This window comes from Apteryx mantelli, chromosome 3 (genome assembly GCF_036417845.1).
Source record: "Apteryx mantelli isolate bAptMan1 chromosome 3, bAptMan1.hap1, whole genome shotgun sequence".
Taxonomy (NCBI): Eukaryota; Metazoa; Chordata; class Aves; order Apterygiformes; family Apterygidae; genus Apteryx; species Apteryx mantelli.
The window spans coordinates 44784774-44797846 of NC_089980.1; positions in this window are offsets into that span (position 1 = coordinate 44784774).

Consider the following 13073-nt stretch of genomic DNA (forward strand, 5'->3'; position numbering starts at 1 on the left):
GAGACGCTCCGGCAAAGTCCCACCCTCGCCGACGATTCCCCTCCCTCCTCCCCTCCCATCCCTTTCCGCGCTCAGCGAAAAGGCCACGGAGGTAAAGGGGTGCGCGCCCCCCTCCCCTCCCCTCGCCCCGCCGCCGCGGCCACTCGTGACCGCGCCCCCCCCCCGCCCGTGGCCCCCACGTCTCGGCCCCCTCGCCGCCCTTGCCTCACACACACACACACACACACACACGCACGCACACGCCACCCTGACAAGCCACTCTTCCACCACCCGCTTTGTCCCGGCGGCAAAATACACCTTCAGGTCAAAATTCACCTTTTCCGTGGGAATCGCTCCAAAGTCCAGCAGGACCCTTGGGGGGAGGGGGCAGGAAGGGACGAACCGCGATTACAGCCCCCCCACCCCCAAGGCCTCCGCTTTTTGGAGATGGTGATTTTTTAGCCCCTACGTGCTAAAGCGGGGGGGGGGGGGGCGGCTCACCCTTAGTCGGCTTTAATTTCTCTTTATCCAGCGTAAACCCTGGTTAGCTCAAGGGGCCTGCTTGTGCCCACTCATTGGGTGCCCGAGTGTGCAGAAGGACATTATACTGAAGGGAGCAAAGATTTTGTCAGACAAACCCCATCCCACTTTCTGGGAAGGCATCCGAAGGGCAAAAAGGCAGCTTCGTCTCACTGGAGTTGCCACAGGCATTCCCCAGCTAGGCTCCTTCACTCACGTCACCCGCAAAATTTCCTCATATGGGATATTGTAACAATGTGCGAGTGTCAACATATATAAATCTATCTCCTGCCACCGTCCTTCAAGGACCTTGGGTGGTGGATGGAGTGGAAGTCCAGACTGGGTAAATTCGTGGGGCTCACCACAGGCTGGAGGAAGGGCAACTGGAAAAAGACACCAACGAAAGAAAAGGCCATATTATCATTAGAAAGCAGGTATTTCAGTGCAGTGCCACAGACTCCTAATGATACAGGCAAAGCGTTGGCTCTATAGAGGCACCTGCTGGTTGAGGGAAACACACAAAACAAAAAAAAATCATTGCCTTTGGTAGCTCTTAGACCTGTTCTTCCCTTTGTTAATCTTTTAAACACTTTGTGTCACCCCCTCACGCTGTCTTCGGGGATGTCGCCAGGGTGACACTGATCGCGACAAAGGCTGGGAGATGAGTGACAGGTCTGTCTGAGCAAGGAGCGACTCCAGCGCCCGTCCAGGCCCTCCGCTCCCCTGGTTGCAGGGTCATACCCCAGACCGCCTGTACCCAGCGGTTTCTGTCTGGTGAGGGGGAGAAGTCAAGCCTATTTAAAAGCTTGGAGGAGAATATAACCCCTTTCCCCTCAGGGATCACGTTTCACATTGCAAAAGAATCCCTTTTTCTTCTCTCTCTCCTTTTTTTTTTTTTTTTTTACTAATTGTTGCAAAAGTTTTTCTGAAGAAACAAGTATCAGTCCAAAATAACTGGAGTTTCCCGTATTCAAAATGCAGTTGCCAAAAATGTCCTCCAAGAGACAGGGAGACTTTAAGGCCTCCAGGGAAAAAGAGGGGATATTTCATTAACCGAAGGTAAAGCCAAATTGAAGTTCCTGGAGGCATGAACCATTTCCGACTCTGTCACAGAGTTCACTCTGAGCACCTCCCTCCTCATGCCAGGCCTCTGAGCTTCAGATCAGCAGAAAGCAGATAACTCACTCTTTACTTTTTTTCTTCATTTGATGGAAGATTCAAGGTGCCTCCCCCTCACCATGCTAAGTGAGATTTTATGAATGAATGTACCCTTATTGCAAATAAGCTGTAATTTTAACATTCCTCTGGATGGATGAAATCCCCAAGGCTGCTGCACAGTTGAAAATCCCACAAAGAAATCTAACAAAAAAAGATGAAATTCACCAGTGGAGCAGGGGACCCTTATCCCCTTAAAGCTACAATGTACTGTAAATAATGTACAGAACCCAGCTTCTAAAATTACCACTACAGGATTGCTCATCTCACCTTATGTTTCATCTGGATCCTGTGATCTTCCCACCTGCCAACATCCTGTTATCAGGAGAGTAGTGTATGAGAAATTTGTGCAAATGGTCATGTACTTTCATGAATTCTGGCACAAGCAAGGACACCCATGTGCTTTCCATGTTAAAGTTGCACAGTAATAAATATGAGGACAGGAGATACCAACATTCCCATAGAATCCAGCATGTTGGTGCTAAGTACCATTCACCAAAAAAGCAAATAAATGCATGTGCAGGCTACACTTCTTTATTAGCCTTGTTATCTTTTTCATGTCAATGGCTCCTAAGGTGGAAAGTAAGACAGAATCAACAGGCAGGATTTTAAATATGGAATACCTAAAAGCACAGACTCCGTGTTTAGGCACTTAAGTAAGTGGTGTGATTTGCAAACAGGCTGAGTGATGACTTATTTGGAGCTGTGAGGCGCTGAGAACTTTTAAGAACCTGACCGTAATTTAGGACTTCATCTTGCAGATTGAATTTAGTGGAAGCTTTGGCATTGACTTCAAAGGACACAAGATCAAGCCCTTATTTAGGGGCTCAAAATACAAATTTAGGAGCCTAAGTTTAGGCCTCCATTTTTTAAAATCTTGACCCATGTTAGTAATACCCTTCATCTAATCCCTCCATTTGGCCTGAAAATAGAGGAATGTCAGTAATTCTTTACCAGCTTGCTTAAAAGAACCTGTGGCTGCAAAGGGGGGAAATCCAAGAAACACATTGCCTCTACTTCGTTTATTTTTCTCCCCTCTCTCAGATCCCCAAAAGAATAGCCCAGGCAATGTTAGTGGAGGAGCTCAGACCCAGTTTGAAATTGGAACAGGAAATGTGAGAAATGTGGACATTAAAAAACAAATGAAACAAAACAGTATTTTCTTAGAATTCCATCTTGTGGACAAGTCTGGAGGGAATCTGGATTTGGATAATCTAAATTAGGAGAGAAGTCAGGGAAACAAAGAGTAATTTTAAACATTTTAGTGCCAGAGCTATTTCTTAACACACAGCTCACTCTCTGATTTCCAACATAGTCCCTCAGCGCGGAGCCTGGAGAGCACAAGGAAATGCAATGTTTTGATCAGGCCTCCTAACAGGCATGGAAAACAGGCCAGAATGTAATGAGCTGTTGAGAGAAGTAGGCAGGTGAGCAGATCCAAAATGTCCTCAGGTATTTCAGGTGCTTCCTTCACTGTAAGAAATTGCAGCTATGCTAGGTGCAATAATCAGGCGATCACAGAGTCAATTGCAGCAGGGTAGCTGGAGACCGAACCAGTTAATCACACGATCCGTATTATGGTGATTATGTGTGTTTCAGTTGCACTAACAGGGAGCAGCTACAGATAAAACAAAAGGTTGCTCCTCGGAGATGCTTTGCCAACACTCCCTCTGCTGTGGTATAAATAGAATACATGCAGCGGGCACAGGCAGCGCACGGCCTGTGTCTTCAGGCATTAGAGATGCCCATGCACCACCCACTGGCAGTTTCACTTGCCTCTGTCACAAGGGAGTTTGTCCAAAGATCTTCAGCTCCTGGGAAGGAAGAAAAACATCCATGATAGCACAGCACCATCACTCAGTTTGTCTTTCTGGGTTGATTTTATATGCTAGCTGCTTCTCCCATAGTCAATGACTATGTCAGGTTATAAGGATTTGCTCCTCTTTCCTTACAAATTTCCCTCTATTTTTTCCTGTCTCTCTATGGATCTTCGTATGATCCTTTAGCAGCAAGCAGCAGAGACAGTGACAAGTGGAGGTAACAGGACAGGCCTTCAGCTATCAGCAGAATTGTTTTAACCTACAGAGAGATCAAGAGGCCAAAACAGCTTTTTTCCTGCCCAAACTATATGTATCATCAGCCTAAGGATACAGACATCTTGGCCCTCACCTGTATGTCCCCAGCTAATATAGCTGATAGGAATATACACACACAGTCACCGTGGATAGTACTTCACCTTACACTTACATCACAGTTCCAGAAGAAAAGTCTTTTGCGGCAGCCTGAGATATTAAATCACTTATTGGAGGGGAGAATTCATTTGGGCTCATCTATTATCATTTGCCCAGGAGTTCATATTTTAAGCTCCCAGTATTGGGGGACTGGAAAGGGGGACTCTTCATGGGTCTGGGCCTAAGAACCAAAGGCTAACTTCAGAAAAGCAGTTTTCTTGTTTTAGGTTGATCATTTGATGTTTGTCCCAAGTGCTGGACACATGTTACTTGCTGAAGAAGGTATGATTTGGCCTCAGACTTCAACATTTCAGTAATTACAAAAATAAAACAAAACTCAAGCATGCCTATCCCTCTCTCCCAAGTTAAGTGGCCGTTAATAATATTGACTTGAACAATAAATAAACCAATACAACAATCAAACCTGAATCAAATCAATGAACCATCAAATCAGTCAGTACTGCAGCAGAGGGGCACAGAAGCTGGACAGTCAGCATGTGCAGTCCTCTACAAGTGCCAGCAAACAGGACACAGCCACTTCAGTCCGGAAGAACCCACAAAACATCCATTCTTCATGCCATGGGCCACAAAGTCCTTCCCAGCACCTTACACCTCACTTCAGAGCTGTAGCAAAGGCCGAATACCACAAATGTAATGTGCCACAGAAAGAGAGAAGAGCGCAAGGCTCTCTCCCAGCCCTGGCAGTAGCAGGCTGTTGTTTGCATGAATGTCGCATGTGACCATCAAAAATTGTCAGTGCTCCACACCAAAGTGGAAGGCAGCAAACCCCAACCGGTGGTGTCTGTCTAATCAAGGAGAAACTCCCTGCTGCCCACAGATCTAACAATCAGATTAAATCTTGGGGACATGAGGAAAGGAGCACGGATTCACCATGTCACAAATCATGCCTTCACTTTGGCCGCTCACCGGAGCCCCAAAAGAAGGAAGAAGCTGCAGCAGAAACTCCAAAGCCTCCTTCCCCTTCAAAGGTAGGAACAACCCTTTCTGCCTCCATCCAGGAAGCATGAGATTATTGCTGCACAGGCTTGGAGCCAACAAATCCTGACCCAACCTCTTCTCAACCTGCTTGGAAAGACCCCAATGCCCCTCTCAAGTGAAAGGAGGAGGTTAAAACTTCCTCACAGTGAAAAGTTGGGGAGCGGCTACTGGCCAGCCAGTTGTGGTTTCCCATCCCAGGGTACCAGAGAGGGGCAAAATGCGTATGCACCAAAATAACCCCCATGCCTCTTCCCCAGCAATTAGGGTCTGAGGTAGGGAACTTCCCCATCCCTAAATACTACTTCTCCACAGATGATTCTAGACATCCTCACATCATTTCCTCCTCCCACCCCCTTTCCTATAAGTAACCTATGATCATCCCAGAGTCACCTCCACAAATGAGCTGGAGTCTGATTCCTTCAGGAAATCCTGCCCACTCTACTGTGCAGGTTATTAACCCCAACTGAAGGATGTTGCAACCAAATCTATAACCAGATGTCAGTTAAATATTTTCATACTGAAACTAGATTCCTATCTATCTGATGTGTAAACCACAAACCATAGATACAATTGTAAAGTTCCATCTTGGAGGTATACTAATGTCTGGCTCACCACTCCAAAAACATGCTTTTTTCTTTAAATAGCAGACTTTAACAAATTGTTTTGGATAACTGGCAATTTGATAACTTTGAATCACAGTTTACACAAGATAAAGTTTCAGTTTCACAGGGACCTTAAGTAGAGCGTATTGAATACAGTTCAGTGAGCAACTTCATGAGAGCATGTTGGGTTGCTCAAAGCAGGTGACTTTTCTTAAGTTCCTTCTGTGTCTGGACTTTACAGATGCCCACACACCCTGGTGGCCATCTGCCCAGAGCCACCCCTTCACACCCAAGAAAGGCTGGGCAACATTCCAGCTAATAAAATCTCAAAACAAGGGCAAATAGGCTGTTAGAAGGTTCCTAAATTCTCCAACTCTTTCAGTCTCCCAGGGGAGTACTTCTCAGCTCTGGAACTGAAAGGCAGCCCATACAGCATTTCTCAAGAACAGAATTTGAGAGAGAGCCTTCCTCATCAATGGCCAAGCTCATCAGCCTCCTCCTTGTTAACTAGAATTTCCAAAATTCCCTTTTACTTTCAGCATTTTGAAATCAAGTTCTTAGGGCAAACCTTGGAGGAAAGAACTTTGGTCCAAACAGCTTCAACTTGAGACAACACTTCACTAGTGTCAGTTCTGGGAAAACCTCATTTACATCAGTAGGACAAAAAATACCCAGGACTTAAGATGCCTAAGATACCAGAAATACCCTCTCTCTTACAAATATGATAGTCACAAATAAAACGACTTTTGAAGAAGATTGGCAAAATCTATACTGGGTACTAGGTTTCATGATGTCACTAATTCACAGAAAGGTCAATATTAAAAGCTGAGATGATTTAAACCAAAAACCATAAGGGCAGCTACTCACATAACTGTCATCCATCAAAAAAATTAAAGTTCAAACATATGATCAGTTTCATCACTTCCAGCTTATTTTCTGCTCATCTAAAAACAAGTATTTATTCTGGAACTAAGCTAGAGGTCAAAGAGCTTAGCTTCTAAAATCTATAGTTTGGTAGAGAAAAGTTACTTTAGAGCTTATCAGCATAAAAGCTATTCAGTGCTATCTTACAATATTGTCTGTAATCCCACATAGGTTTTTTCTCTCCCCAAGGGACCATATTAACTCTTCCAAAGCATGATGGATAGAGGAAGGGATGTGGGCTTGCAAATGTCCAGTGAATCTACCATATTATTTCTGTCCTGGAAGCAAGAATACAGTGGAGCTTTATTCCATCTCCTTCCTGGACATTTCATGAGAATTACATTGTGGATGGACTAGTATCTTATCCACTAACATCTTATCCATCTGTCTTATGTCACACATGGCAATCAGAGCAGCGATCCATACCGGCACAGGGCAGTGGTGTCTTGTCATTATTATGTGAGGTAGCAGCACTCAGAAGGAGAAAGCTGCTTTCCTAGCAGTGAAGAAGACACAGACCTTGCTCCAAAACACTTGTGAGAAAGTACCTAGCAATTTATTTTCCCTAAAAATGAGTCATGAAACAACCTTAAAACAATGAATTTATATCTGAATAGCCCATCTCCTGAGACAGCCTGTTTGCAAATGCAAGAGAAGAGAAGCAGGCTAAGTCAGAATAAAGCTTCCCTCACTCTTTGGAAATGACAGCATGCCATTTCTTCCCATCTTCCTTTTTCATTTGCCCCCAACAAGTTTCAAAGGCCCCAAACACCCTCTCTACCCAGACCTAGGTGCCCTTAAACCACTTCATCTTTTAATGTTCATAACCCAGAAGTCTGGATAGCAAAAGCGCCTCCTACCCATTCATAATACCTTTACATGACAGCCGGAGCTGTGTGCCACTAGTTTTTATTGAGCTGGCTTTTACGCCTCCCAGTTGCAAGGCACAGTGCTATGCTGGGGCCCCCAGTAACACACCTGACACCAGCACAAGACGACCATTCTCCAAGACAACATCCTGCATGCCTGTCACTGGCTGGGGACCAGGGCTGTCAGCAAAACAGCTTTTGCTTAGCCCTACATCAGTCCAGTTAGGTGAAATAACGTGAGCTGGATCACATTTTCAACAAAAATGATTTCACAACCCAGTACTATCTGTGAAAACAAACAATTAAGCAAACAAAGTCAGGCACCAAACTCAATGCAAAAATAAGTGGGTTTCATGCAGTACCATGCCTAGTAGCTAGCCCTACCCTGCAGATTGGCAGTCCTGTCTCTAACACCTCCGTTCGCTCTCCCCCTTGCACATTGACCCATTTCACTGCATCATTGCTTGGGGAGTCCCCTTTTGTCCTTTGCAGTTTTGGCATATGCAACTGGAGGGAGTCTGCAATGGCAAAAGGCTCCACCTGCAAAGTTCTACCAAAGCAGTGTTTGTGTTTGTGATTTAGCTCATCTCTTCTCTTTGAAAGGAAGGTGTTTATGAGGTTTTTGAAAGGAAGAGTTAACTTCCAGAGGAGAGATACCTTGCTTGTTCTTGAGCACTGGAATAGTTTGCCCAGAGAGGTTGTGGAGTCTCCTTCTCTGGAGATATTCAAAACCCGCCTGGACGTGATCCTGTGCAACGTGCTCTAGGTGACCCTGCTTGAGCAGGGGGGTTGGACTAGATGATCTCCAGAGGTCCCTTCCAACCTCAGCCATTCTGTGATTCTGTGATTCTGTGATTCTGTATTTCAGTTCTTTCACTGATGAACACGTTTATTGTGTGCCTCCTATGTTCTTGTCCTGATCAGGACTGAGGAGGTCTGGGCACGTGAGGCTGGACACAGAGTACATTGTGATGAGAAGGAGCAGAGGCCACTAGAAGAGGTGCTGGTAGAGAGGCTGTAGCCCTTGACCCAAGGGAACATGCCCAGACTATCTCATGGGGAGAGGACAACCAGTCAATCACCATGTAACAGAGCATCTCTGATATACCAGTGACACTGAGAAGCCCAAGGGCTACCAACCTGGAGAAGGAAGTGGTTGCAAAGGGAGTTGCCTTCTTTAATAACATATCTCTGACCCAGGCACAGGTGATGTGCAGGCTGGCCTTGCTGCTGGAGAGCATCCTATAGCACACAAAACGTAAGGTTGGGTGACTAGGGGCTCATGCCAGGTTTCGGTCAAAAGCGCTTGCCTTTCATTTCACTCCAGACTGGGCAGTGGGAATGGAAGAGTTGCATTAGCCAGTGCTGATTTCATCTGGCCGGATGTTTGGCATACTCGGATGACTCAAGACTCATTAAGCAGCTGCTGAGGTTGCCTGAGCTGGCTGTGAGTTTCTCAGACAGTGTGCGTGTGCTTTGGAGAGCAGCTTGCTATCAACTGCCTGCTCTCTCAGGTCTGAGGCTCACCACGGCAGAGGGTGGGCCAAGAGAATCACTCTGACGCTTCTCTCCCGGCATCCCACCTGAACACATCTGGCCGCCCTCTAGTCCTGGAGATCTCCCCTCGCTAGGAGAGGTAACCTACAAAGGATGTGGCCAGGTAGCAGAAATCAGAACTACCTCTTCAAGGACACCAGTTAGGACATCAGACATGCAATGGTCCCTGTGCCCTGCTGGGCAACAAGTAGCCAGAGGCCCCCAAGAGCACAGCTGGTGCCAGCAGGCACAGTAACTCCACATCTTCCAGAAGATGGCCTGGCTTCTGTCACTGCAGCAGCCTGGGGACTGTCACCTGCTGACACAGGCACAGGCTGCTAGCAAACAGAGGGCAAAAATTAGCCAGGGCTGTTTATTGCTGTCTGCTCCTGCCCCAAAGGCACCAAAAATGTCAGACTCCAAAGCACTGCAGCCTTAAGAGCAAAACAGCCAATTGTGTCCCTGGAGAACTGCAACTTCTGCATATTTTACATTGACTACTTCTAAAAGGGCCCAGGCAAAGGCGGGAGGTGATGCCACAGCAGTTATCACACATCTGCAGGCAATATGGAAGCAGAACGAAGTAGGAGGGGTCGAGGTGGACGTTCCAAAACATCTTCTTTTAGTGGAAACTCATTCCTTATTGATATTCTGTATTAGATGAAGAAGAGCTAACTACAGAACTAAAAATGAATTATTGATTGGTTGGAGCCAAATGAGTGTGACTCAATGTGATTCGTTATGGGCAAACAGAATAAAGTCCAAGCTCATGTACAAACCCGGAGCTTTAAAAGGGCCAGTTTTCAAAGCTGAAAACAACTCATTTTTGAGCTAAATCAGGTGGGAGAGAAATGAAAACAGAAGAAATTCAATAGTTGTGAAACTGAATACTTTGATTGGTGCTGAAATATCGTAATTGAGAAAGAAGGCTGGTTTGGGCGGGGATAAATAAAAGCTCTTGCAAAAATTAAATATAAAGACGTTGCTCATTCATAATATGTTTATGTGTATGTAGATATGAGGGGGCAGGGAGAAGCTGATAGCAATAATAAATTTATTTGACTGATAATTTAAAAATTGGAACTGTAGCAAATTGCTAAGGGGAATAAAAAGGACAAGAAGACATTTGTGGACAGTAGATTTAAGGCCAGTAAGACAGAGCTTTTTTAAGTACAGTCAAAACAAAGGATATCGTAAAAACAGTTCTGGGCCATTCCTATGTGGAAATAATAGGGAAATAATTATCCAGTAATAGTACAGAAAGCATAGATGTAGCCAACAAATACGACTGTTCTAGACTTCGGAAAAGGTAGATTATGTATTTGTATCAGATGACAATGACAATGCATATTTTCCTTCCCGGTAGGAGCTATGGAGATTTTTAAAAATTTAGCAGAAGTGTAAGAAACCTGAAGGCAGCAATTTAGAATCAACAGACCAAAAAACTTGCACAGGATCAAAAGAGCTGACAGAAGAGCACTCTGGGCCACTTGTAAGTTTTGGAAAACTTGTTTCAAAGGCCTGGAGAAGAGCTGGCATGGTGCCAGTATTAAAAAGCGTAAACAAAGGGGGTTGTGCAGCACTGTAGCAAGATATCCAGAGGTGGTAGAATCTCAATCCTTGAGGTTTTCAATATTCACCTGTACAAAGCCATGCTGACCTGATCTGTGTTGGCAATGGTCCTGCTCCAAGCAGGACGTTGGACTAGAGTCCTCACGTTGTCCCTTCCAAGCGCGTCTGTCAGTCTGGGAACAGGAGGCAGGTAAGTGTACATCTGCCGACCGGTTCCAGGAACCACAGTCGAATGGGCTGGAATAAGAAATAGGAAAAATGAATTAAAGGGGGTAGTATAACTCATGGTGATGAGCCTATAGAAAACAGAAAAATAGCCTACAGCCTATAGAAAACAGATCTAGTCAGACTAACTGGATAGCTTCTTTCAGTGAGATTACAGGTTTGTTTGACAGAGGTAACAAGGTTGGTATAATTTACTTAGACTTCTTCAAGGCATTTTAGTTCATGCCCTGATAGGATGCAAAATAAGCAAGCATCTTATTAAATGGATTAAAACTGGTTAACTAGCATGTCTCAGGATGTGATACTGTAAGTGAAGAGTCACCATTTCACAGGTGGTGCTTCTGGCACAGTCCCCCAAGATCCAGCTCAGAAAGAGATATGAAATGATTCCTGTTGAAGTCTGAAGATAACACAGAGATGAGACTATCAAGTAATGAAGAGAATGTCTTTGATACAGAACAATACAGATTGCCTGGGCTCACACAAACAGTATGCATTTTAATGTAGAAATGCATGACTTATGCTGTGGAACAAAGCAGGAGACCTCCTAACAAAAGGGGATTTCTACCCAAGCAAGTCAGAAATCTGGAGAGGACTTGGAGGTCATGGATGTATCTGCCAGTGTGAAATATGGTGTCAAGGGTAATAAGATCCTGGGCTGCATAAACAGGAAATATCAAACAGGAAAAGGGAGGTTGCATTATCCCAGTCTTTAGCACCAAGACAACTGCTGCTGGGATCACTGCATGCAGCCCTGGTGCCATGAGCTGGGTGGGGAGGAGTCGAGAGGGTGCAGAGAAGAGCCAGTGGATAACTGCAATGCTGGAAAAGATGCCACAGAGCAGAGCTGCCAGGACACAGCCTGCTTGTTGGATAAAAGAGAAGGTCATGGGTAATTTGGTCATGGTGTATAGAAATCTTACACTGGAGAGAGCAATGCAATAACAAATGGTTCTCTTTGGTTTATCATTAAAAAAATATTAAATGATCCAACAAGGAAAAATTATGCAAGGCAATCTTAGAGATTAGAAACACAGCAAAAATACAACTGGGGAAAATTATAAGACGCTCTGGTGGATTTCTTGACAACTGTAAATCTTTTAGTCCAGTATTTTCTAGAAAAGAGCTTTAATGTTTCTTCCTAATTCAAACATGGATGAACTCAGGAAGATCTTTTGGCTGGTGTTGTACAGACCATATGAGATGGTTACAGAAGTTGATGGGTTTTGTGGATATATTGGTTGCTTGCACTCATTGCATTAGGGATTCAAGCCTTGCTGATGATCAGTCGGTGCCATTTCTGTGCATCTAGTAGCAATCCCCTTCCTGACAGCCTCTCTGCCTTCTTTAGCTCTGCAGCCAGAAGCAGCACCACATTTCATTACCTTCCCTCCTGCTTTCTATAAGGTTCAAGTCCTCACAGGACACTCCCAGCTCCTCACACCTCCTTGCCCATCCCAGCTTGCCTAAGTCTCCACACTTCTCCAGCCCTGTTCTTACAACCAGCTTTTACATCCAAAGAGATGTATCTGGAGAAAGACCCTAAAGATGCCCTCAAAGATGACCATCTTGCACTGTTTGGCCACAAAAAGAGTCTGTGCAACTGGCTTAGACTAAGTGCCAACCTTTTGGGCAACTAAAGCCAGGCAAGGCAAAGCCTATGCTAAGCAACTTGCCCAGGGTCATACTCCAGGTCTGGGCACAGAAGGGAACTGACCCTGAGCAGATACCAGACTCCTGCACCAGCATTCAGACCCTTGGATGGTATTTTGTTGGTTGATTGTTTTCTCCCCTAACAGCAAAGCTACTAAACTTTTGTGCTGCCCACACTCCCCCCTGCTGGACACACTGACACTCCGCCCTTGCTACAGAGACTGGCTCATTTTTGACTGTATAAATTTTCTGGCTGCTTTTAATTCTGGAGGTGAAATACAGAAAAAGATCATGATGGCATCAGGTCCCACGCCTGGAGGTATGCAGGATTACCGTATCCTTCACCCATGTGGAGGGTGTGAATTTCAGACTGGACAAGGAGAGCAATGAGGAATGCCTATTTATTTGGCTGATGCTAGCGAGAAAATAAACCCTGTGTAAACACTGTCATCCAAGACAAGGAAGTCTTTGCCTGCAAACTCCACTGTAGGAAAGACTCAACAGCATTAGAGAGCTATAAAGGGCCACAGGGCAGGCATGCAAGAGGAATGTCATTAACTCACGTGAATGTTACCTCATGCTTGGCGTGACTCAGAGCTGAAAGTGGAAGCACAGTTCCATTACCTGTGCACTCTGATAGTATGGTCATAACCCCAGCAGAAAGATTGCTAATAACTAACATTATTATTATTATTATTATTATTATTGTTATTATTATTAAGAAGCCTAATCCTGGAGTATTTACTCAA